This window comes from Camelus dromedarius, chromosome 14 (genome assembly GCF_036321535.1).
Source record: "Camelus dromedarius isolate mCamDro1 chromosome 14, mCamDro1.pat, whole genome shotgun sequence".
Taxonomy (NCBI): domain Eukaryota; kingdom Metazoa; phylum Chordata; class Mammalia; order Artiodactyla; family Camelidae; genus Camelus; species Camelus dromedarius.
The window spans coordinates 24,352,392-24,379,500 of NC_087449.1; the positions used below are offsets into that span (position 1 = coordinate 24,352,392).

Below are 27,109 nucleotides of genomic sequence, written 5' to 3' on the forward strand. Positions count from 1 at the left end.
TCTACCAACAACCAGTGAGGAACTGGTTGAGGCCTTCTGCCAATCCCCATGTGGGTGAGTCATCTCAGAAAGATGTTCCAGCTCTGGTCAAGTCTTCAGGTGACTGTAGCACCAGCTGATTGCTTGATTGCAACCTCACCCTGAGCCATAGCCACCCAGCTGAGTCTCACTCAGATTCCTGACCCCAGAAACCATGTGGGCTAATAAATGCTTGTTGTGTTAAGCTGCTAAATTTTGGGGATAATTTGTTACACAGCAATAGATAACTAATACAATTGACAAAACAGAAGTTGAACACTCTCAATTTAAAAGCAATTATAATAACAATAGATGTAGATGTTTTTATTATGAGATTTAACACTTAGAAACAAAAACTATATCCATACTTGGTGTATATTCAGTATTTTCATTGTATTAAACAGGAAACTGAGGAACAGAAAAATTAAATGATTTATTTATTGGAGGAAGTGATGGTGGCCAAGAATTGAAACATACTTCTTTCTTTTTCCATTTCTCTTTGAAATATGGCTCTATTAAATTACAAGGAAAAGGGAGGAAGGTATAAATTAAAAAACAAACAAACAAACCAAGTAAAGGGTAATTCCAAAATGACACCAACAAATTCAAAAGAGAGAGGTATGGTTTGAAGAAACTTTTATTTAAGAGAAATTTACTGAGGGCTATTGTTTTAGTATTAAATCATTAAATACTAAAACAATCATTTATATTTATAATCATTTTATAATTACACACAGGTTAATTATGCCACCTTCAATTAATAAACTTGGAGGGAGTTTCAATGGATCATTTAACTCAAGCCTAGATATGAATATTTTTGATCAATTCAGCAAACGTTTGTCAAGAACACCACGGGTGACCTGGGAATGCAAAGATAAATATCTCTGCCCATGAATAGTTGATAGGTTCGTGGTGAGACAGATCATTTCAGTAATGTGGGAAGAGTTCTGATACAGGCATTCATAGCAAACACGTAGCATACAGATGAAGAGTATAGAGGAAGGGTACCTAACTCAGCCTGGGATGATGAGTGACTTTCCCAAAGTTGCACAGCTACTTTGTAGCTTTTTTTTTTTTTTTTTTTGGGTGGGGGGAAGTAATTAGGTTTATTTATTCTTGGAGGAGGTACTGTCCCAGGACCTCATGCATGCTAAGCATGTGCTTTACCACTTGAGCTATACCTTCCCCCTACTTTGTAGCATTCTGAATTTGTATTGGCTGTTTTCTAGACACCTGGAAGGAGTAATAATAAGATTATGTGCTGCTGGCCTGTTCACTTTCATGTTTTGGTAAAATGCTCCTTGCTTTTCTGCAGAGACCTTTTTCACACCTTTATTCACTGAAATAGTACTCAAACTTTTTTAAAAGAATAATTTCTTTTGTCTTTCAATTAGGATCAAGGAATGAGACAGAGACAGTAAGAAAAAGACACATTAAAATGCAAAACCAAACCCAGAAAGTATAGAAGTGTGGGAAACATGAATCAGGAGACAGATACATAATGTCAAACTGTAGGAATAAAACATTTGGTGTGTGAGACTCCAAAAAAATTCATTAAACAAATCTTCTTCTTAGTGATTTGTCACAAATATTTTAGCTACCAGTCAGTAAGAAATTTGTGGCAAAGTGCTGATTTGACTGGAAGGAGAGATTGCACCTGAGGATCAATCAATCTGGTAGAATCTGGAACTTAATTCTGTCAGTTTGAACAAGCAAGTTTCAGACACTCTAGAGTCAAGGGAAATTCCAATAGTCTTCCATGAATGAGGCAGGATGAATGAACAGACCTTTCATAACTTAATTTTGAACTCTGCCTGCAAACCAGAGGTCAGCAGGCCCTTGAATCTCAAGTGGCTGCACAATGCCTGGAGGTGCTGGTGGTGCTATGGGACAGGCAGATAAAAGAGAAAAGGAAGAGGGGGCAAAAGACAAAAAGAAAGGGACTGGGAGAAGTGAAGAGAGAGAGAAAGAAAAGAGAAGGAAAAGGAAGAATTAATAATGAACTTGTTGAGCACTGCTAGCCCGTGCTAAGTGCTTTGCACGTGTTCTCTCAGTCCTCACAACAGCCCGATGAAGTTAGCGCTGGTAGGACCTCTGTTTACTGATTAGGATACTGAGGCTCAAATGAGGTCATCTGCCCAAAGTCACACAGCTAGTAAGTAGCGGAGCTGTAATTTGAACTCAGGTTTGTTTGACTCAAATCCAGAGCTCCTAACCATGATGCCACGAAGGAACTGTATTCACCTACTGCAGTGGGAGAGAGGGCCACCACAGATAACCAACTGGGCTGCTCTGTGGCTGGCCCTTGGGGTTTTTTTTTTTAAGTTTGTAGGCAAGTCTTTAACAGAATGAAGATCCCTTAATTGGATTTGCCTGTTATCCAATATTGCACACCACATCACATGCCGTGCTTCAGTTCCCTACATGAATCAGTTAGAACCTTCCCATTTAGTCTAATGAACCCTAATTTCAGACAAAGGTAACTGTCACCTTTTGTTTCATCCTGTGCTTTTATTTTTCAAATACCAGAGCTGACCTCTGAACTCAATCTGCACTTGCCTATTGATGCATAAATATCTGTAATATCACAGTAAATTAAATTCTATTTTAAAGGGTTTCTATTTAACAATCTGTCAGAACTTTCACAGCATTTGATTTCTGGTCTCCTCTGTCCAGTGACAGGTTTATCTCAATATGGCTTGATTAATGAAACCTTTTATTTGGTGTAAGCATACCTATTATTACCATAATCTCTTAATGCTTGCTTAGGCAACATTGGGGTCTGGTGGCAGGGACTCTCAAAACTTCTGGCTTCTTTAGCTCCCCCAGAACACTGGGTGAGATTGACGGGTGGGAGACCATTGCCCTCCTAGTGGGGAGCATGGTAATGTTGGTGTCAGCTGAATGATATAGCACTCTGTCTCAGAGGCTTGGCCAAACTCCCTTTTAACCTCTAGGGTTTAAGAAATGCTTTTGACTTCGTGCCAACAAATCTGCCTTACTCTCCATTGCTACCTTGTCCTTGCAAGCCACTCGTTGGGGGGGCGTGGCTGACATCTCCCTTAGGAGCTGAGAAATTGCAGTGCGCAATGTGTAGCCAAGAAGTGGGATGAAGTCTAAAATAAAAGAATGTATTGAAAAAGAGTGTCTTAATGAAGCCAAGGGGCCAGGCACTAATAGCTCTTAAGAAATAGAAATGACTTTATGATGGATATTCCACAAGCAACCTTTTCAGAAAAGAAGAGTGCAATTGAATTATGTTTTGTTCCTAACAAGTATTTACCTCGGAGAGGAGCTGCCGCTACTGCTGGATTATGTTCTTCGTGTCCTACATGCTTCCAAAACACTGGGAAAAGAATACCTTGGATTTCACATAGACTCAGCGTTGTCACCCTGTTTTACTCTGCTATTAAATATTTACTAACATTTAAAGTCAGACACTGAAAATAAAATCAGAATCTTGTTTGTGCTGCAGAAATTGTCTTCTCTGTGGTTTTCCTATCTAGTATTTTCTGCACTGGTAAAATGATAGGCTTATGTTCCTTTATTTGTACCCGTGTCCACCTCTAATGCTTAAAACATCTCATACTTTTTTCTTTCTTTTTTCAGTTTGTGGTCATTGTGGTTTTAAGTGCAATAAAATCCACCTGGAGGGTCTTGCTGTTGTTTTTTAAACTCCTTGAGGTAGGAAGGGGAACAAGATAATATTAACAAATATGATTCAAGATCCTAATAAATAATCAAATAAAATCAGATAAAAGAAACAAGTGAGTGTTATTTCAAAAGAGCATTATGATAGTTATTCTTTGTTAAAACTTGAATGTTCAAAGGGAAAATAACCTCTGAAAACAGTAGAAAAAGGATTTTGTTTATCTAGTAACTGTACTAGCCTGATAATTAATTTGACTACTTGAATGTGCAAATTGTTATTAAATTTATATGCTTATAGAGACTTTAAAATAGAAGAGTTTTCTTTCTGGAGTTTTAGTAGTGAAAAGAAAAATACTACAGGAAGTATTTCTTTTAAAGAGGCAATGTCAGATTTTTATTATCGGTTTAGCTTTAATTGGATTAATTGTAATCACATTGAAAAAATAAAATATGGCTTAACTGTACTTTCAAAATTAGATATATGGTTTAAGAATATCCATTCAAAAAAATCAGGAAATAGAGAACCTAGTTTAGTTTAAAGTGATGCCACAAGTCGAATAATTTTCAAAGATGTAATTAATAATAAGGACCTTGTGTTCTGTTTGAAAAATATAGAACATTTTTGTTCATTAAAAGTCTCTTTTGCAAGAAAACACAGAAATCTCTTAATGAGATACTGAGTGGAGGATTATTATAATTCTCCAACATGTTTCTAGTTTTTAGTTTATTTCACATCATGCTTTTTAACCTTCGACAACAAATATTGTTGTACCATGAAGACAGCAAATCCAAACAATTACATATGTAGTCCAAAGGCATACACAAGAAAATCAATATTTGACATCTTTGCAACTCCCTCTTTGCAGTAGCGTTCAATAGCTCTTATTCATTATACACTTATATCTCTTTCAGATTCGCCTTTGTCACTAGAAACCCATTTTTTTTTCTCCTTTGACTTCCACATAACTTCTTTGCCCTGTACTTTTACAGATGCCTTCTGGCTATAAATACTAATGAAATCTCTTTGCTTAATTCAATTTTGCTGGTACACTTACAGTTATGACCTAACTTTCCCACGAGAGAGACTGATTGAACATTCCACTACCTTATGGATGGGAGCAAACATTCTTAGAGAACTGGACTGACAATTTCCATAATTATAGAATTCACAGCCTAATGACCTTAAAAAACAATAAAAAGATCTCTTGTTAATTCCATTTCTATTACTGACATTCAAGATATTTCATTTTTCACGGGACAACAAATTTACTTTTTTATTTTCCAAAGAGCAGTCTATCCTTTCCCCCCAGATTAAATTTTCTGAATATTGATGTATTCCGTTGAATATTTAGCATTTCTTTGTCTTTTAAAAGTTAGAATATTTATGATCCTTAGAATACATTTGACTGATTTATAGCAATCAATTATAAGAGTACGTTTTCAAATAGCCCTTTTAAAAATGAAGAATAGAATAATTAAAAAGATCACAAGTCCTCCCTTGCATACAATTATTTCATTATTTCATTACAGTGCAGAAATTATTTTTGCTGACTGTGAGCAATTTTAATTTAGCGAGATCTGTGTTAATATACGATAGCAAGCAGTTCATCCTAAGAAATAAGATCACTAATTGCCTAAATTTTTATTCAGTACAGTAAGTCTTATGAGTCACACTGCAGTATAAACCTAATCACTGGGTAGAGTGGCTGCAATACCTTTTCTGTAGTGTAGGTATCCTAAAAACATAACCTGCCTGCCAATTTATTTTCAACAGGTCTCCTGCTTTATTAAGCATTTGTTTTGTAGAAAATTCTTATTCCATCCAGTTATCACAAAAACACTAATGGTAATGAAACATTAAAATTCAGACTTGAAGTCCACTAAAGCCAACCTAAATAAGCAAAGCTAAAACATAGCCTCTTTGATTCTTCCTAAAAACCAGAATGCTCAGCACCCTCACATATATTCTGAAAGCTTTTGGCTTACAAATAAAGATTGCTCCTCAGGAACAGAAATCTCGAGTGTAGCAAGATAGCATGCAATTTAGTGGAGTTAAATTAAATGTTAATAACAGCCATTTTCTTCCAAAAATGTAACATTCATCATAACTGTTATAGTATTCTTGACATACCTAAATATTTTATGCATATCTAAGATATTTTCTTCCCAATAAATATTTTACATATATTTATTGATTGCTATGGGAGAATGTAAAAAGTATAATTAGAACCACTGTCTTAACAACATAGACTGTTTTGATAAAACCTGAATAAACATTCATTTTAGAAAGCATATTTGTTTTTATGTGTAACAGTTGGGTATTGAATATACTGTTGCTGATTTAACTTAGACCTTCAGTGAAAAGTACTGTATTTGAGTGTATTCTTAGTTTGAATATAATTTTTGAAAGTGGAAACAAAATACTTAAAAAACCCAATGATATTTATTAGCAATTCATTTATTCATTCAGTACATATTTATTAATACTTAAAATTAATTTAACAATAATTCTAATTTACCAATACTAATTTCCCACCGCCTTCTAAAACAAGTGCTAACATTTTTGCCCTCTTTTCTTGGATTCAGGTGCATTCATTTGCTGCTAAAAGGAGAAGTTGACCAGATTGGTATTTAACTACCAATGTAGATGTTACAGAGTTGTTTACAGTTCTGATTTCCAGATTTCAATATTTAAATGTGTCAGTGATGACTAAAACCTTTTGGAAATCTCTGAGAAATTATTTCTTATTGTGAATAGGACAGTTTTTATATTTAGATCTTTTTCACTGGAGGTCAAAAGTTGTATGTGTTATGGAGGGTAAAATAAACTGTTGGCTACAGGAGGAGGCTTTCTTATGGTGAAGGAACTTCATCATAGTGCAGTGGGCAGGCAATATGATCTAGAAAAATAAGAAGTAGAACACATGAAACTAATATAATGTTGTATGTTAAATATGCTTCAATTAAAAAAAAAACAAAACAACAAAGCTAGACTGTCCAGAGTCTTGGGTTCTGCCACTGCTGTTAACTAGCTAAGACTTTGGGCAAGTCTAGAAATGTCTGGGACCTTAGTTTCCAGATCTGGAAAATGTGGATAATAATCCTTAATCTGTCTCCTTATAGTAATGCTGCCATGATAAATAGTCGCTTCCTCATTTGTAAAATGTGAGTTGCAAATTAGACAGTTCTTAACCTGGGAGTTTCCAAGGTTAAGTTGTAACTGGAAACTATGCAGATTTGTGTGTATGTGCTTATATGTACATTTTTCTGGGTATGAAGTCTGTAGCTTTTGTCAGATTCTCAAATGGGCAAGTGACCTAAAGAAGGTTAGGAAACACTGGATTTGAAAACCTCTGACATCCTTTCTATCTTAAGTTCAAATTCCATTCTCCCTCTCTGAATAATATATATGAAAGCACTTTGAGAGACTGCTAAACAAATGCAAAGTATCATTCTCCATCTCTCTTTATGGATCTAGTCTATGTAAAAGTCATAGCCATACTTGAAAAGGTGATATTATATTATGTTGCATGGGTTATTGAATAAACATATTGCCTGAGGGAATCCTTCAAATACAAGGTTCAGTATTAGACCCCTAGGGGAATTAGAGTGTGACAGACTCAGAGAAAATAGAAGGCAATTTAGGTGAGAGTGCAAAAATATTTTAATATAGGTTCAGTGTAGTTTAGTGGGCAAGCTTTAAACTAGTAATTAAACTAGGATGAGGCTTTTGATCTCATTCTCATCTAGATTATGACACTCATAGCTGTATCTCAATTTCCTCCTCTCTAAAATGATTTTAGTAATTCATACCTTACAGGAATTGGAGAAGATTAAGTTAGCTAGTTAGATTAGACTAGTTAGTATAGGTGAAAGTGTTTTTAGTCAACTGTACACAATACACCAAAGCAAGGAATTCTCCATTCAAAGGGGGAAAATACCACACTGTTAAGGATTTCCTGATTATGGAGGGGAGGCAGATTGGGAAGGGCACACTAAGTTAGAGTGCCCTTAACCACAGTAAAAAAAAATTACTACATAGGAAGAAGGATTTTCATCTAAGAAATAGTTGATGCGGGTCTCAGTTTACCTCTTGCTTTCTAGATTTGCATCAGAATGGAGTGAAAAGAGCATTTGGTTCTAGAACTTGTTTGCTTTCTTACTAAGAGTGAGTCTGAGTTCCTAGATGGAAGGCAGAGATGGGATCTTACACATTTTTATATTCATAGCTCTATGCAGGTACTCAATAAAGTCTATTCACTGAATGCCCTTGGAATGGTTACTTTCCCTAAGTGATGTTTCCTCTATTTGTAATAATAATAATAATAACAACAACAACAACAACAGTAAACTGGCTACCATTTATTGAGTGAGTACTCTGTACAGAGTACTTTGCATGTTGTTTTGTTCTGGCCTCACAGCACCCCTGGTAAATATTATTCCCATTTTAAAGGTGGGGATTCTGAAGCTCACAGAAGTGATTTAAGATTATAACCATCTTACAAATTCATTGGAAAGATAGAATTAAAATTTTTTAATGTGTTTGTGCTTTGAAAATTATTTCAGCTACGTAGATGTAATGCTGCTGCTCTTTTACTTTTTGTTTCATTTGTCAGCTGCTCTAGCTTCAAAGATTTTGCCCTATTAACAGCCTCCTCATTGAACCACAAGGATGAGATTTAAGGTACACTGTGTCCCAGAAACGCAGATTTGGTGACGACAGGACGTGTTGCTAGGTCATTTTTGATTGGGTTAGATGTGCCTATGGTGTCCCCTCGTAGCAGCTGCTGGGAGCGGGGAGAGAGAGTGAAGAAAGGGGACCACACGAATATTTGATGAATAAAGCCCTTTGTAAATGTTCTTCCTGGAGCTTCTCCCATCATCTCGAAGTTAAAATAGACTAAGATAATGAAAACCAGGAAGTTCAGATGTAAAGCTAAGATTCAAGGTTGGAACATCATCAGTCTTAACTGGTGCATGCAAAACCATAACATCTTTTTTTGAGGGGGGTGGGTAATTAAGTTTATAAAACCAGTAAGCGCTGTGGGACCAGGACCATGAGTTTGCTCTGAATCTTGGCTTCTGTGGAGCTGCGATTCATATTCTCTATAATATACAGAATTGAAATACTTTAAAACTTCATAACATAACAAAGACAGATTTATAATTATAGAACAGCAGCATCTTTCACTGGAGGAGTGGTAAAGTTAGAAGAAAACTGCTGATTATCATGGAGAGTTACCTTTTACTTCTGACAACTGTATTTCTCCTTGGTTTTAAAAATACCCTTTTATGGAGCAATTTGACTTGATGCAATTTTTTTTTCTGCTTAAAAATTTAATAGGTGACTTGGAAGAAGAATTTGATCATTTATTGCACATCTACACATTCACTAATAATGATGAAAGATTTATTGGTTGTCTAGTTTATCTGAGAGCGAGATGAGCCACAGCATAAGAGAGGGTGGAGAAACTGGGCTCAGTGCCCAGGATTTTTCTTTGCTATTTGGATCACTGTGTTTGCTAGAATATTTAATTAATCCCACTCTTGGAGTAATGCTTATTGCTGATGGCCATTACTGAACTGAAATATTAAACCATATGTAATATATCTTCAATAAAATTTAAATTTAAAAGTCCTTAAATGATGTATGTATTTGACAGTCCTTAATGAAAACTGACTAAAGGAATTTCAGAGAATGGATAGGCTTCATAGAAACAATTCTTCGCATTCATGTGGAAGGAAGTTCAGAATTATAAAGTTAAACATAAGGAATTAGCACAACATTTGGGGTAGGAGTGTACCAATTCTTGGATATATGGTTTATTTTATTGTTGTTAAATATTTGGCTCTTCTACTATATCTCTAGTGAAGCCTTTCCTGAAGTTCTTTAAGACCAGTTCTTTCTGGAGTACAGTTTGGCCATAGTTAGACCATCAGGGGACTCTCTGATAATTCTCTTTTGAGTAATTCAATACATAGCATGATTTTCTCTTATTATTGAACCGATGCCTCAGCAAAGGGTTGGAGGAATTCTGCTGTTTGTAGCGAAAAATCTTGTGCCAAGAGCATTAACCTTGAAGTTCTATACACTTTGCAGGTCAGGCAATTACCACAGTTATCCTATTTACTTATTTAAGGATGTGGCAAGATGAGCTCCCAAAAAATGGACTGATAAATGTGAGTGGGGGGGAAAATCAATTTCTTCTTTTTTTGAAAGGATAGATCCAGAATTGCAATGATGGAAAGAATTCTAAGATTCAATTAAAATATCTCTTGAACAGACAAATAGTCTGATGTATTGGAGTGTGCCTGTGCAGTCAAGAGGGATAGAATATTTGAAATGAGGCAATACTTAAGAATTTGATCGAATCCCGTGGTCTTCAAACTTTGTAAAGCCTTGAGTTCCTTTATTCAAACAAAATCTCCTATATTTAATATGTAAAACAGGTTCAAGGGGGAGCTATTCTCCTTGAAGCCAAAGAGGTCGCACCTGTTCATATGCTTCCTCGTCTCCCTTCCGAGCACAGTTTGAAAATCATCTTATCCAACTTTTTCATTTGAAAAACATTCATCCTTGAAAACGAATATTCATTTCCAAGAAGAGTGAACTGACTTATCCAAGGTTATATAACTACAAAGAGTCAGGGCTGATTCTTTGCTCTATTGCATACTTTCTATCTCAGACACTATTTCTACTTCTTGCTTGGAACTCTGGGGAGAGAGCCACCAACCCTCTCTACTAGAATACTAGGGAAAAATCATGTGGTCAGGGGTTTTGAAGACAGGTGGGGAATACAGATCACAAATATAGGACAGGCATTCATTGATTATCTGTTATGCGCAAGGCATAGCTTGAAGCTATAAAGGATATGCAGAATTCTAGAATAGAGGAAGAAATCATATCTTTACTATTCTTTGCCTTTTATTTTCTTCTTAAAAATATGGACAATGTGATAATTTAAAGAATACATATTGTACATTCACATAGTGTTTTTCAGCATGGGCTCTGGAGTCAAGAGTGCCTAGTTTGTTTGTTTGTTTTTAACTGAAGTATTGTTGATTTAAAATGTTGTGAGAGTGCCTAGTTTTGAAGTCTGACCCTGACATTTACCTTTGGCAAATTACTTAATTCCTCAGCATCTCAGTCCTCTCATCTGTAAAGTAGGAATAGTAAATTACTTACATCATGTAATTCTTGTGAGGATGAAATACATATTTATATATAACTTAGAATAGTACCTAGCACATAGTAAATACTAGGTAAGTCTTAGCCATAATTACGATTATGATTATTATCGTATGTCACTCATAGTGAAAATTCAAAATCATTGTTTTGGTTTTGTACTTCTTATGTATATTTTTAAATAAATTATATGGAAATTATATTATGAATAGCTAAGTTACCAAAGCATTATCAACTCAATTTGGTAATATTCATTTTTTATTCTATAAAATGGTATGGTATGCTATATACTTGTCTTATATAAGTTTGGGCTGCTATAACAAAGTACCTCAGACTGAGTGGCTTATAACCAACTGAAATTTATTTCTCACAGTTCTGGAGGCTAGAAGTCTGAGATCAGGGTGCTAGTACGACCAGAATCTGGTGAAGGCCCTCTTCTGGGTTGCAGACTGCCACTTCCCACTGTGTCCTTACATGGAGGAAAGAGCAGAGAGCAGGAGCAAACTCTCATCTCTTTTCTTGTAAGGGCACTAATCCTGTTCATGAGGGCTCCACCCTCATGACATGTTACCTCCCAAAGGCCCCATCTTTCCAATACTATCACATTGACGGTTAAGATTTCAACATATGAATTTTGGGGGGACACAAACATTCAGTCCATGATAATACTCTAAGATTAATGATAGTTCTTATAGTATATATAATATATACAGTATGATGCATTTCATTTACAAAAAATAAGACTGTGGGCATAGACAATGTCATATGTATCTCTTCATGTTTCTAGAGTTTAGCCTTGTATCTTGCACATAGAAGGCAATCAGAAGATGCTTGCTATGTCATTTCTACTGTTAATGGCAAGATCTCTTCTCAATTTCAGTTTTCCTTTCCTAATTTCAAACTGTCAGCCTAATTATAATATCTTCTATACTAATTTTACTTTGTTCCACTGGATCTAAATTTCATAAATTTGTTGAGCCATGAATAAAAGCAAGAAGCAAGCACATGTAGGTAAGAGCCATATGCATTGCTTTAATGAATAGTCATTGCGACATATGGAGGAGGACTGCCCGATTAATTATTGGGTTTGATGGAGTTGCTTCCTGCCTGAACGAGTCAGTCCAGGGGCCAATTTATAGTGGCAAAATCCTGTGATGGGCTGGTCTGACCGATAAACAAAGTAAATAAATGAACCAAGTTGATTCAGTAGCTCAGATAATTTGCTAGATTGGCATGACAATATTACATTGCTTCTTAACAAGATTTGTATACTTTTTGGAAGTATATAGAGTCTCATGGTGAAATCCCATTTACATATGTTTTTAGTAATTTAATAAATTTCTTCAGCACATGTAAAGCAAGTATTTTTGTTCCTTTAGAGCCAGTGGTGAAAACTGTGAGTCATGGTAATAGACTGTCAAATGAACAGGTATTTTTTAGACTTTTTATAGTCATAAAAATCATGTGTATTTAGATAAACAAATTAAAATCCCACAGGGTATAAAGTGAAAAGTAAATGTCTTCCTGCCACTCCTAACTCCCTAGTACTTCTTCCCCAGCAATAAGCAGTATATCATCTTTTGGATATTCTTCCAGATATTTTTAATCATCTACACAAGCAGGACCAAATTTACCTATTTTCTTGCAATTTGCTTTGTTCTCTTTACAACATACTATACACATTTCCATATCAGAACATATAGATCTACCTGATGAAAACATAATTGTGCAATATTTTTCCCTATGAATATAATAATTTAACAACTTTCATATCAATAGACAGTATTTTGCTGTTACAACTGGTGCTTCAATGATCATCTTTTAAATAACATCTTTGGACATTGGTGTGATTTATCTACAGGATACATTTCTTGAAGAGGAATTGGGCAAAAAGAACATGCATGTGCCAAACTGCCTACTCAGAATAATACATTAAAATGTCAGCTTTCTTATTTGGTGTTTTACTATTAGTTTGTTACAGAATTTTATTTTATCTTCTCACAGATATTTGTTTTTTTCTGCTTCTCATTATGTCTGAGCTCTACCCAAACATCCTTTGGAGAACCATCTTTTTCCCATGTAGTTGGTGGGGCTCCATTAGGAATAGATCGTGTGACTCAGTCCCAGCCAGAGTATTAAATCCTCCTAATAACATTGTTTATTTTAATGCCTTTATTTTTTCCCCAGTTTTATGAGAAATAGTGTATATTTAAAATGTATAGCATAATGATTTGATATACATAAACATTCTGAAATGATTACTACCATCAAGTTAATTAACACATCTATTACCTCACATAGTTGCCATTCCTAATAACATTGTTGATTCAGGGGTGGACCTAAGACCTAAGTTGTTCCAAAGCTCCAAACTCAAAAGAAAGTCACCAGGAAGAGCTGTTGTTTATTTTTGGCTGGAACAAAACCAGGTTGGATGTAGGCATGAAGTTGCTGAATGTTACATTGCCTCCTTGTGGCATATCAATATGGAGGAAAGTTAAGCTGAGAGCTGGAGGCAAATGGTGGGTGCCTCTGGACCAAGTTTAGATGAAAGCCAGAACAATCTACCTCTGGATTTTTCAGCTGTGTGAAATAATAAATCTCACTTTTTGCTCAATCTGGTTTGAGTTGAGTTTTTGGTCACTTATGACTGGAAGAGTTCTATTGGATGTTTCTACCTGTTTCTCCTAGCCCTAATACACTAGAAAGTTTAAGTAATTTTAACAATTTCCTTTTACTGAGTACCAGTTATGTGTCAGGAACTGAACTAGATCCATTACATGCATTATCTCAATCCTCACAACTATTCTTGAAATGCATAATTATCCTTTTACTTTACAGGGAAGGAAAAAGAATTCCAGAGAACTTAATTGTCAAGGCTAGACAGCTGGTAAGTAGTGAAGATTCATATTTCAATCACTATGATTCTCAAACCCATCTTTTATCCTCCCGGCCACTATTTTGCTAAGATTTAGAAATTGGAAGCTTGAAAATGTGCAGCATCTGTGCTATGGGTTATTGTTTCAGTGTTTTATTTAATATTTTGCTTGTATGATGCTTTGCATATTTCTAAAAGAATTTTATACATTAAAAAATATCCAGATGCTAAGATCTATTTATTTTCTCTAAACACTGTGCTGCTGTGCTTGAAATTTAGTAGCTGTCTAGTGAATCGTGAAGTTTGTTAGACTTGATAGGACCAAATGTCATACTGTTTCCAGACCAAGTTAATGCTAAGAAAGTAATTCATGTGCTCTGGCTGAGAACAATTTTTCTCAAGAAAAATTCACTTCATAGTAGAATTATAACTGTATGGGACACTGATAATATGGTTAATATCATTTAGAGAAAATATTATTTCATGGATGATTTAAAAAAATACACAAGAGAAGATGGTCCATCTCTGGAGAGAAGAAGAAATTAGTGGGAAGAAAACCCCACAAAAATCTAGGTATATTTGAAAGAAGGTACACAGGCTCTTTTACTTCAACTTTTGCCCCTAAATAAACTCTATTTAACTAACACTTACTTATCAGAGTGGTAGTAAGTATCTTTAGTTCACTCTGAATTTACTACTTTGGTGGGAAGTATATAGGACATATCTTTGGCTTATATAGCTGCTTAATGTGTTTTCAAAGCTGTTCATATTAGCTTCTATGTTTTACCTTCCAGGGCGTCAGTTGGTGTTGAAGATCCCTCTGCCTCACAGTCATGGAACTCCAGATCAGGAAGGCATGCTGGTAATCACCTAGGCTAGCGTTCCCTAAAGTGTTTTCAATTATACTCCTTCAGGATATTAATAACAGGATTTTATTATTTTTTAAAATTTCAAAGCCAAAAATGATACAGTTAGAACTTGTCATAGCTCTACTCTTTGGCTCTACCTTCCATTGTTTGGTTTTATTCTTGAATAAGCTTGTCTGTTGGGCAGAAAGCCTGTCAGTAACTTCCAGGGCTACATTCTTCCAAGTGTGAATCCAGTGGAAATGAATGAGCAGTTTTATCCCGATATTCTCAACAAAAGTTTTTATTTATTTATTTTTTTGACATTTTAATTATAATGTGTCTTGGTGTGCTCCTCTTTGGGCTAATCCTGGATGGGACTGTCTGCACTTCCTGGACATGGGTGACTGTTCCCAGGTTAGGGAAGTTTTCAGCTATTATCTCATCAAATATTTTCTTGGTCCCTTTCTCTTTTTCTCCTCCCTCTGGGACCCCTATAATGCTAATGCTAGTGCACTTTATATTATTCCAGAGGTCTCTTAAACTGTCTTCATTTCATTTCATTGTTTTCTCTTTTTTTCTGTTCTGTGGTGGTGATTTCTGCTTCTCTTGTCTTCCAGCTCACTGATTTGTTTTTCTGCCTCTTTTAGTCTACTATTGGTTCCTTCTAGTACATTTTTCATTTCAGTTATTTTATTCTTCATCTCTGTTAGGTTGTTCTTTATTTTTTCTATATCTTTGCTAACAACTTCTATCTTCTTGCTTTAAATTTATTTTTATTTTTTAATTGAAGTATAGTTGATTCACAGTGTTAGTTTCAGGTGTACAGCATAGTGATTCAGTTATATCTACATATATATATTTCTTTTCCATTATAGATTATTACAAACTATTGAATATAGTTCCCTGTGCTATACAGTAGGACTTTGTTGTTCATCTATTTTATATATAGTAGTATCTGCAAATTCTGAACTCCCATTTTATCCCCCTACCCTCCTCCCCTGGTAATCATACATTTTTTTTTCTATGTCTGTGAGTCTGTTTCTGTTTTCTTTTCTCTCTCTTTTTGAAGTATAGTGAGTTTACAAAGTTGTGTCAATTTCTGGTGTACAGCATAATGTTTCAGTCATACACATACATACATATATTCTTTTTCATTATAGGTTACTACAAGATATTGAATATAATTCCTTGTGCTACACAGTATAAAATTATTGTTTATTTTATGTATAGTAGTTCATATCTGCAAATTTCAAACTCCCAATTTATCCCTTCCTACCCTCTTTAACCCCTGGTAACCATAAATTTATTCTCTATGTCTGAGTCTGTTTCTATTTTCTAAATAAGTTCATTTGTGTCTTTTTTTTTTTAGATTCAACATACGTGATATATGATATTTGTCTTTCTCTTTCTGGCTTACTTCACTTAGTATGATAATCTCTAGGTCCATCTATGTTGCTGCAAATGGCATTATTTTATTCTTTTTATGACTGAGTAGTATTCCACTGTATAAATATACCACAACTTTATCCAGTCATCTGTTGATGGACATTTAGGTTTCTTCCACAACTTGGCTATAGTAAATGGTGCTCTTATGAACATTGGGGTACATGTATCTTTTCGAATTAGAGTTTTCTCTGAGTGTATGCCCAGAGTGGGATTGCTGGATCATATAGTAACTCCATTGTTAGTTTTATAAGGAATCTCCATTCTGTTTTCCATAGTGGTGCACCAAATTACATTCCCACCAAAAGTGTAGGAGAATTCCCTTTTCCCCACACCCTCTCCATCATTTATTGTTTGTGGACTTTTTAATGATGGCCATTCTGACTGGTGTGAAGTGATACCTCATTTTAGTTTTGATTTGCATTTCTCTCAGTAAAAGCCTTGAGAATTCACTCTGACTTTGCTTTTTTTAGGTGATATACTCTTCTCACCACCACTGCCCCCACCCTTGCTCAATCAGCATCATCTGGAGGTGGGAGGTGTGCCATACTTTGGCCTCACTTGGATTATGGGTCATCTGTCACGCTTAGTGTCAGGGCATGGACGTCAACCCCAAAGGATCTAGATGGACTGAGAGTAGAGAAGGGTTGATTTCCAAATGAATAGCAGAGGTAGTTGCTGGAAATAGGATGAATAGACACTGGGCAGTCACAAAGAGCAAATGCCCATTTCATGTGCACCTTGAATCTCCAGGATGATGGGTAGAGAATGCAAACACAGGCACCAATGGAACTCCCCAATCCCCGTCACTCAGAAATTTGCCAGTTCAACTTGGGAAATCCTGATTCTACAACAACAACCTTATTTGGAGAGATACTCCAAATGATGAAGAAACTGAGGTTGAAAGAGATTAAATGACTCACCTGAAGTTTCATGGATGTTTATTAGAGAAAAGGCAGTCACTGTGCATTGTGGGCTCTGATTGCTTGTCCACAAAATCTTGATTTTTCTACTCAGGCATCTTTTCCCTTTCCCCTAAAGGTTCCCTTGTTCTACAAAGCAGGAAGATCCCTGAGAAGACCACAGGGCTTCTGTACATTCACAAGTGCATGGGAATGTTGGCTCTAAATTTAGACTTTTTTTTTAAATGACTGTTGTCAGGAAATGTATTCTTTTTGGCATTTATTCCTCCATCCCAGCCTGTTTCTTATTTTAACCTGTAGAGTCTGAACTGCCTTATAACCTAGGGCCAAGTTTATGTCTATGCTGTGCAACAAATGAATGATGTGACATTGGACTCATTACTCTTCTCTCCCTGGGCCTCAGTTTCCCTCACTTAAAAAATGAAGTGAGGGTCAGGAGGAGGGTATAGCTCAAGTGATAGAGCACATGCCTAGCATGCCTGAGGTCCTGGGTTCAATCCCCAGTACTTCTGTTAAAAAATAATTAAATAAATAAACCTAGTTACCTTCCTCCCTCAAAAAAAAAAAAAAAAAAATGAAATGAGGGTGGAGTCTAGACGTAGTCTAAGGCCCCTTCCAGCTCTGCCATTCTGGTCTGTGTCTCCTCAGATTCCAATTCAATAGGTGACCTGGGTTTGGATCCCCTACTGTGTGTGCCAAGCTTATTATTTGGATTTTTGACCTCTCTACCTTGTTCTTCCACCTAGATCTATTGAAAATTTTTTTTGTGATATATATTAATATTCTTATTTTTATTAGTTTTAAAATTACAAAAGTGACACTGTTCCTTGATCAGAATTAAATCATGCTGAAGAAGAAAACCAGAAGTTTTCTTTCATGAAGCACACTCCCAATCACAATTCCTTCCCTATTAACAACTTGGTACAGAGATCTCCATATATTTATTGCATTAGTATCTTTCTTCCTCTGTCTTTCCCCTATTTTTCCTTTGGGTTCTTCTATTTGTTATCAGCCCGTTCCTTTGAGCTCTCATCTTGCCTTAGTGATATTTGTAACCTCCACGTTGCTGCCTTCATACTTGGTTTTAGCCCAGTGCTTTATTTGACCCTCATTACTCTAGGCTAGTCATTTTTCTCCAGAGAGTGCCAGCTTCCAGGAGTTCCGTGTTTCGGTCCTGCTCCTGCTGTTGTTCCCTGGCTTTCCAGAGCTGCCTAGTACAGGGAGTAAAAGTGGGGTCTTTAGAGCCAGGCTCCTGACTTCAAGTCACAGCTCCAACACATACTGACTCTGTGACCTCGGGCAAAGTACTTCGCTTCTCCAGACCTGATTTTCCGTCTCTGTAAAAAGGGGTACCGTTAAAAGTGACCTCATGGATCTTGTTAGTGTTCAGGGGGTTTTGCATGTAATCTTTTCTCAGCCTCATCGCAACTTCCAACTCCAGTTCAGGTCCTGGCACACTGTAGGTTCTTAAAACTGTTGATCCTTTTTGCAAAGCACTTCACATTAGCAAATTGAATAAGCTACATTGGCAGATACAAAAACAACAATGAGGTCCAAAGGGGTTGAAATAACTTGCTTAAAATTACACAGATAGTAAGCAACAAAGCCAGGATTCAAAATCAGATATTTTTTGGCACCAGCTTCCTGTGCCTCTCCTACTCTCGGCAAGGTTAACCCATATTTTATTTATTGGGAACCTTTGATACACTCCTGATGCTCATGGAGGCTTCTGCCCTCCCACTTGGAACCTGGTTGGTTTACTCTTTCTTAGGCATGTCTTAATCGGCTTCTGCTTCTAAACCCATCCCCTTCTACTAGATAATTAAGTGAGAAGGTCCTTCCCCTCCTTAAAAAGGACTAGATCTTATATTAAATACAGAGTTTACTCTGATTTCAGAGTCTTTGTTACTCAAGGCAGAATGGTTAGTAAAAAGGGTATTGAACTAAATGGGTCCAAATGTTGATTTTTTTCTTTTAGTAGTTACATGGTTTTGGCCAACCCAGTTAATTTCCCTGAGACTTAGTTTCTTTATTTTTTAAACACGTATGATAATATTAATAATATTTGCCTTACAGGATAACTATGACACTGGGGGTCAAGTATGATAAGTGCTTGGGCATAGTAGATTTTCAGTAAGTCATTGTTACTGTTGGTAGTAGTTATTTCAACTTGTGAGAGACCAAGCTGTCACAGACCCCGAAGATATTTGATATTATTTTGGGGGCTAATCTTTGAGTATGCTGTCTTTCAGTTGTGTTTGTGAAGGGTGGGGGAAGAGAGTGGCCTGGTGAGAAGGGCACACATTTTGGATATAGATAGGCCTGGATTTGGATCTGGGCTGTGGCAATTACCAGTTGTGCAAACAGGTAGGCTGTTTAATCACTTAGAGAGCTTCAACCTCTTCACTTGAAAAAAAACAGGAATAACAATACCGATCTCATAAGAGGCTTTTGAGGCTTACCTGAAACAGTATAGGTAAGGCATGGCAGTGATTTAAAAAATATTTGTCCTTCATAAGATGTCGTTACAGAACATCTCAATGTTTGTTGTATTTGTCATTGTATTCCTCTTTGTGCTCTTAGCACTCAGCACTACTGTCACAAAGTAGGAAATAAAAAAATGTTTGTTGGACTGAATGGGCCCTTGAATTGAACAGTATAAACACTTTATACCCAAATTGTTTTTATTTTTGTTTTTAAAGAAACTGAGGTTTATTTTCTATCCACCTTATTTCTGTTTTCTGTTTAAGAGCCTGGGGAGGGACAGCTTAAGACTGCTCAGTGGTTGTTCCTACACGTTCAGTGGCCTGAGCGGTGGGAGCTGCAGACCAGTCCTCAGTGAAGGCCGAGGGCGCCCGTCTTCTGCAGGGAACTGCTGGGCGGGCACAGAGGCACCTGCGCCTTCAGACCCATCTGTGACCTTGGGAGGAGTAGCAGTGAACTCGGGAGCTGGAGGGACTCCCACACCCTGACGTTCCTCCTTGGTCATGGCCTTCTCGGCGGTGGCCTGCTCTTCCTTTTCAGTCCCTTCACGACCTCTGTAGAAGCAGAGATCAGGTGTGACCTCCCACGGATGTTGACAAGGGATGGTACATGTGCAGAACTTCCTGGGCCAGCATCCAGCACATCAGACCCACTGAGGGAGCTCCCTTGTTGTTTTAAGGGTGACACTGTCCACAGGGCATGGAGTGTGTTTTACGGGGAGCAGTGGTAGGTGGGTTAACATCCAGCGCCTCTGGGAGAGGCTGGTGGTCAGCCCTGGGATCAATACCCACCAGAATACGCGGCTCCTGGAAGGTTGCCTGGATCTGGTTTGGGAAGGCTCTGGGAGAGAAGCAGCCAGCAATAGGAGTGGCCCCAGTGGCAGCAGCAGCCTTCAGCTTAGCCCTCCGGCCGGTGTTTTTAGAAGATATGACACTGATCGGCCAGTTTTAAATGGTAAAATGGCACAAGCCATCAGCAGAAGCTTCTGCTGGGTCCCCTTCAGATCTATAATGTAGAGGCCATCACTTTTCCTTTTGTAGATGTACTGTTCCACTGGGAAGTCAAGGTTGGTGCCACCTGAGTGGGTTCCTGCTGCAAGAAATTTAAGGACATCCTCCTTCCTTATCTGTAAGACACCAGAGACTCTCGACATTGTGAAAATTTCCCTTTAAGTTATTATGGAAACTCAAGGCAACACCATCTGGACCCCCCTCTGGGTGGTGACAAATGGTACACCCAAAGTTTGATTGCTAGTATGTTTGCTCTTCTGTGGCTGGAAGCCCTGAAAAATAAAATGTTAAGGGAGTTTTATGCTGAGTAAAACACCCAGGCTTAGAAACTGGTGTGCCTAAGACCTCGAATTTCTTTCTGGCTCTCAGTACGAGAGTCATGATTATTTCCCTTGCGTCATCCTCTGCATGTGGCTTTTCATCTTACATTCTGGCTTTGCTCCAGGAGACGACACACTGCCTTATGCCAGGGCCTGGTGAAAGGTAACACCCGTGATGGCCAGGCTGGGAGGAGCTCACTTAACAGCGTGGGTCGCTGACTGCACTTTTCAGTGCTCCACCTCAGTGGGGTAAAAGCAAGAGTGAAAAATTCCAAAGGGGCCTAAAATTTAGATTTTGGACTGATAGTATAAAGAGAAGGCTTTTTTTGCTCTGAATTGCTGCAACCAAGAGTGAGTTTCTGTCATTTCCCCAAGAAATGAAAAATGGAATTTATGATGAATGGTGGTTAAATAAAGTGATCTGGACTTATTCTTTCCAGCCTAGTGAGACCCATCCCAACCTTTTACAGACAGATTCTTTAAAGACAGCATGAGAAACCTCAGTGTCCTCTGGAGGCTTTTGTAAATGGATGCCAGCCCAGCCTTTATTTAACTGGCTTTATAAGTCATGTAATTGCCCATCTTGGTATAACCTCTTCCCAGACTCTGCTTAAGTGAGGACAAAATGAGTTGAAGTTTCTTCTCTTCTGCTGGAAATACTGAGCTAGAGTGTTTTTTTGTTTTTGTTTTTGGTGGTGGTTGTTGTTGCTTTAACTTCATCTTTTTTCTTGTTGCCCTTGAATTTGTTAAAGTTTCTCCATTTCTCAGTATTTTCCCCATCTGTATAGATTATGTTTGGTGTGGTTGATGTTCACCTCAATCCAGTTCAGCAAACTGCAGCAAACATCTACTGTGCTCCTGGTCAGTACAAAGCATGCTGGTGCAGTTTTCTAAAGCTTCAACGTAGTCTTTAGAGTGGCAGCATCCAACACATATGTGGCTATTTAAATTAAAATGAATTAAAATGAAATGAAATAGAAATTTCAGTCCTCAGCTGTCCTTGCCACATTTCCAGTGCTCCACAGCCGTATGTGGTGAGGGGCTACCGTGCTAGACAGCACAGGTATAGAGTGCTTCCTTCACAGTGGAAAGTTCTATCGGACAGTGCTGTTATAGAGATTATGAGTGTGGCCTCTGGAGACAAACTGCCTGGGCTTAAAAACCTGGCTTTGCCTCTTGTTAACAAGTAAATTCACCTTCTAAGTCTCAGTCTCTTCATCTGTAAAATGGAACTAATAATAGTAGTTACCTAACAGGGAATTTGTGAGGATGAAGTAAAATGAGGTACTTAGAGACTTAGCGCAGTCCCTGGCTCATAGCAGGCCACTAGGGGAAGGCCTGGGGGAAAGGGAAGTTGCAAACAGCAGTGTCCAAATAGTGGCTTTATTTAGTGGCTGAAATAAGATACAAAATAATTTCTCTTTTAGTTAAAAATCTGGAGGTAGGCAATCCAGGATTGGTATGGCATGTCCAGTTAACAGGATGAGATATGCATCTGCTGTCTCCTTAGGTTCTGGGAACTTAGGTTCCCAGAAGTTTCCTCTTGACATTTCCACTTGTATCCTATTGGCCTGAATTTAGTCACATGGCCACACCTAGCTGCACAGGAAACCGGGGAACAATCTTTTCTCTGTGTGGCTGTATTTCCAGCTAAAATTTTTATTACTGATAGAAGAAGAGGGAAATGGATATTAAGGAAATCTGCTACTAAGAGACAAGACTGAAGCCGGGTTACAGAGGTGTTTAATGCAGCCTAAGGAGTTTGTACAAGTTTGCTTGGGCTCTGTGGAGCTTTGGATATTCTCCATGTAGGGAGTTAATACAGTTAAAGGCTGTTCATGGTAATGGACTCTGACATGGTTTCTCAAACCAGCGATACTTACCCCGGCAATACTCAGACACTTTCAAGAACAGTTACTTTCAATTAAAAACAATTTCTCCCTTAATCTTCCAATATGCTTTCCTGCTCTCCCTCCTTTTTAAGAAAGGGGAAAGGTAACCTGAGGGGAGGAAGTGTGAGAAGGCAGCCCTTCCACCTGGCAACTCCCCCTTGACTTCCTCCAGTGTACCACCTGCCCTATCAAAAAGGGAGGAGAATGGAAATCAGTTCTTTGTTGAGGGTGGGTAGCGCTGAATAGAGTGAATTGGTATCTTTTTGTTATCAAGATAGTGTGCGCTCTCTCTGAGCACTTGTGCTTACCTCAGGCACTGATTTGTTGGTGGTGCACCCTGCTAAATGCTAAGCAGCTTTAAGACAGAGTTCAGATCTTAACTTGAGTCCACGTCCGCTGCAATTAACACAGTGCCTAGTGCGTACGGTTATGGAATACCTGGATAAACGCTGAGCACATGAATGCTGCCTAGATTTTGCTGGCCTTAAAGTAGCTGTACTAGAGCTGAAATCCTCATACTGTTGATTATTGTTGAGTCTGTGGTGAAAGCATTCCAGGCAAAGGCTAAGAGAAAGACTTGTGTAAGGTGGCGACATAGTTGTCCACCTGGAATGTGCTTCTGCCCAGAGTCCACTGGACAGTGTTGCAGTCAGATAGGTCAAATAGTTTGTGTTCAATCCTGGAGGCTGTCCTCTCTTTTCTTACTTCCTTTTGCTATTCTAGGCACTGGTTTACTAAGACAATAAAAAAACCTACTGAATTTGTGTGCTTACAAGATATATCCTGAGGGAAGCTGCTCCAGTAAGATTTTTAAATCCAGAAATATTTACAGAATCTGTGTGAAGCTTTATGGTAGGGGTCAGAAGAAAAAAAAAACCCTTGCTTTCAAGGAATTTATAATCAACAAACATTGTGCTAGGTAGTAGGGATCTAAATATGATTGGCTAGGCCCCTACCCACAAGGGGCTTACAACATAGTATGAAAAACAGACAGATAAACAGACAATTACATGTATTATGATTTAGTGTTTGAACCCTTCTCAGGGCCAAATGTACATATTTTTGGCTAAAAATTTGTAGAAATTATACATTTGAGATTTTGTAAAATCTGCAGACACATACTAGTTAAGTAATGTGTAAAATGTTTTCAGAGAATTGGATATATTTCAGGAGTGGCAGTGATATGATATGCAACCAGGAGAGAGAGAAGGGGGGGAGGAAAAAAAGAGGGTTGATCATTTTGAGGTGACATTAAATTATCTTTTGACACCTGCTGTATCTTTTTTATAACAGAAAATGGAAACAACTCTGTCCTTGACCTTCAAAAAGAAATTGACTTACCTAGCTTAACTATTCAAACAAACAACTGTGTACTCTCTTCAATTCCTATGATGATTTTGATTTACTGTAAATGACTGAATTTAATGAACTAAATTATGCTATTTAAATGCATTTTGTGAATGGTATTGTAGTTTGTTACAAAGCATTATGTCTATGCTAAATTGTGCTGTAAATGATATGGCATGGAACATATGTGCTGTATTCATAATTTAACTGTTGCTGTGGAGTGTCTTCTTGGATAGGACATACTGAAAAAGGAGCCTTTATTTACCTGGTGAAATGAAGGTGATATCTCAGCAAATCACTAGGTCTTACTGACCTTGGCAGAATTACAGTGCTAATATTTTCACATGGATGAACTATTCTTGAACAATTTCTCTAATGTATATGGCAGGAATAGGCTTTCCATTAAAGCTGGATATATATGGTATATCTTCTCTTTCCATATTTTTCCCCTTCAACAAACATTTACTGCAGTCATAGCAAGGATAATTCCATCTCCATTAAGGTTCATGTTTTCTCCTGGCCTCTCAAATGGTAGAGATAATAGAAATCAAGGGTTTGTCCTGCAGTTATGCTGGTGATCTCTGAAAGGACTTGCATTAGATAACACCTCGCTCTTCTTCTTTCTGAATAATTTGAGAGATTTTTAAAAAAAGAATAAATGCTGAGGCCAAAATACCATCTTTATTACAGATACAGGCTATGTTGACTTAGTGTGGGTGCCAAATGGGCTTTCTAACAAAATCCTGACATTAGCTATACTTACTTACCTACTAGGCCCTGGGCTTTCTTACATGGAAGAACTGCTGAGGTTAGATTTTTAACATGGAAAAGCAAAGGATTTCTGCTTTCTGTAGGTAGGCTCACCTCAAGAGAAATAAAGAGTTGAGCCAATTGTGCATTCTTTTTTTATTGAACTATAGTTGATTTACAATGTTTCAGATGCACAGCCAAGTGGTTCAGTTATATATAAATATATATTCTTTTTCAGATTCTTTTCCATTATAGGTTATTACAAGATATTTGAATATAGTTCCCTTCCATCCAGATCTGCAAATAATACTAACAATTTAGTTTTGTGTGCTCCAGTAAGATTTTTAAATCCAGAAATATTTACAGAATCTGTGTGAAGCTTTATGGTATGAAGTAAATTTGTTATATAAAAATCAGATTTAGGTTAAAAAAATTCAGAAAATGATTAATTCACTCAAAGAAATCTTTTGCATAACAAGTTCCCCAAATTCCCTTTAAACATAATTAGAATGAAAAAAAATGTTGCGTTTAGATCTAAGGTCTCTGGAACACTTCAAGTATATAAAACGAGATACAGACATTTAGAAACTGCGTGAAGGAGAATACAATTACAGAAATAGACTTGTAGATGAACAAATAGAAACAGGTGAAAGGCAATGCAAAAAGGCTCTCTGAATATTCTCACGTTTAGTGGGTTACAGGCATGCTCCAAGCTTTCTTTTTTGAGAGTTAGTGGAGCTTGTGGCTCAGCCTAAGAAGTTTAAGTATTATTTCAACCAATCAGGTGTTCACAGACTCATAAAAAAGACACGTCAGGTGTATGCCAGATTTTACTAGGGTTATCCAGAGCAGAACTTGAATGAAAAACTTTAAGAAAATTCTATTTTTGTTTTTAATCCATTCCAATGTCAGGGATTCCCCCCCCCCCCTTTACTATCTAAACTAAGCCTCTAGCTAGATTCTCACGGAAGAAAAGGCTATCACCTCTTTGTCAGGACACTCCATGTACACAGGGTCCCTTTCTCTCAGGATTATTAAGACCCGAACCTGCAACTATTTTATGGTGATACTGTTAAGACCTGGGAAGTGGGAAGTTTCTCTCACTAATGTTATGCCCTCTTTTATCCAAGTGAGTCAAAGCCGGTTGAGGGATAGAGGTAGTCTTGCCAGCACTTACTTGTTGGTTCAGGCTCTTGCCTCTGCACTTGTGGGGGCCTAGTTGCTATTTTATAGTAATGTTTTGGCGCATAAAACTAGGTGACCTTATAATGATAATAAGAGTAGGAAACATCTCTTTATATAAAGTCAAAAAGTAAAGAATAGAATTAATTATAAAACTTCTGAAATATCTTTCATACTTGTGGCAAAATTGACTGTTTGTATTAGGTTAAAAATTACTCTTAGAAGAAAATGTTATGGGCCAGTGTCATAGGAACCAAGCACAGCACTGACTTTGGATCAGGTCTGGACAAATATATTTTGGTTTTTTGCTAAAGACATTTAAAATGTATTTAAAATGCATTTAAAAGTTTTTTTTGGGGGGAGGGTCTATACTTCAGTGATAACAGAGTGTGCTTAGCATTCATGGGGTCCTGAGTTCAATCCCTAATACCTCCATTAAAAAATAAGTAAATAGATAAACCTAATTTCCATGAAATAAAATAAAATGAAATAAAATAAATTTTAAAAATACTTTAAAAAATACGTTTTAGCCTACTTGATTTATGGTATCCCTTGATGTATCTTCATGTTTCTTGGGTATATAATTTGCATCAAAATTGGAAATTTTTCAGTCATTATTTTTTCAAGTGGTTTTTCTCTTCCCTTCCTTTTTCTCTCCTTCTCGGACTCCAGTTACCCACATATTAAACTGCTTGAACTTGTCCCACAGTTCATTTTCTTTTTCCAGTTTGTAGTGTCAAACTACTGTTAATCCTATCAAATGTGTTTTTCATCTTAGACACTGTATTTTTCACTGTTAGAAGTTTGATTTAGGTCATTTTATTATCTTCAGTGTCTCTCTTTACCATGTTCATGTGTTCCTCTGTTTTCTGGAATATATGGAGTATATTTATAATAGCTGTTTTAATTTTTTTTCTCTTAATTTCTAATCTGTTTAATTTCTGGGTTTGTTTCTATTGATTGATTTTTATCCTCAGTGTGGTTCATGGTTTCCTCCTATCATGAGACCTAGCGAATTTGGGTGCTAGACTTTGTGAATTTTATGTTGTTTTATTTTGTATTCCTATAAATATTTTTTGAGCTTTATCCCAGGGCATTCAGGTAACGTGGAAATAAATTGATCCTTTTGAGATTTGCCTTTAAATTTTGTTAGGGCGGACTAGAGCAACTTTTAGTCTAA

The 27,109-nt window shown here is 37.0% G+C and overlaps 1 pseudogene; it reads right to left on the bottom strand.

Annotated features, from left to right (window-relative positions):
- Positions 1–19,712: 19,712 nt before the first annotated feature.
- Positions 19,713–20,581, bottom strand: LOC105105729 (small ribosomal subunit protein uS2-like; annotated as a pseudogene).
- Positions 20,582–27,109: the final 6,528 nt, after the last annotated feature.